The following is a 558-nucleotide window of genomic DNA, read 5'->3' on the forward strand; positions in this document are numbered from 1 at the left end:
TCTGATAGAGCAGCTTAGTTTTCAGAGCCTGGGGGAGTCAGATCAACAAAACCACAAGAAAACAAGATATAGGAGCAGAGGTTGACCATTCGGCTCATCAAGCATGCTCCGTCATTCAATATGATTATGGCTGATCATAAACTTCAACTCCGCTTTCCTGCCTGCTCCCCATATCCCTTAATTCAGCGGGAGGCCAAAGGTCTGCCTATCCCGGCCCTTATATATCTCCAACAATGGAGCACTCACAATCCTCTGGGGCAGAGAATTCCAAAGATTCACAAACACTCTGAGTGCAGTAGTCCCTCCTCATTTCAGTCATAAGAGATCGGCCCCCTCATCCTGAGACTGTGCCAGCCCCAACCCCCGGGGTTTAGATTCCGCGAGCGGCAGAAACAACCTCTCAAACCCTGTCAAACTCCCTTCAGAATCGGATATGTTTCAATGAGGTCGCCTCTCATTTTTCCAACTTAGAGTGTGATTTTTCCGGTGACCTGTCTGCCGTAAGTTCCCCAGCAGCGCGGTCGGTGAGCATTGCAAGTGGCCATCGGCTTCAACGTG

Source organism: Scyliorhinus torazame, chromosome 29, assembly GCF_047496885.1.
Source record: "Scyliorhinus torazame isolate Kashiwa2021f chromosome 29, sScyTor2.1, whole genome shotgun sequence".
In the NCBI taxonomy this organism is placed as follows: domain Eukaryota; kingdom Metazoa; phylum Chordata; class Chondrichthyes; order Carcharhiniformes; family Scyliorhinidae; genus Scyliorhinus; species Scyliorhinus torazame.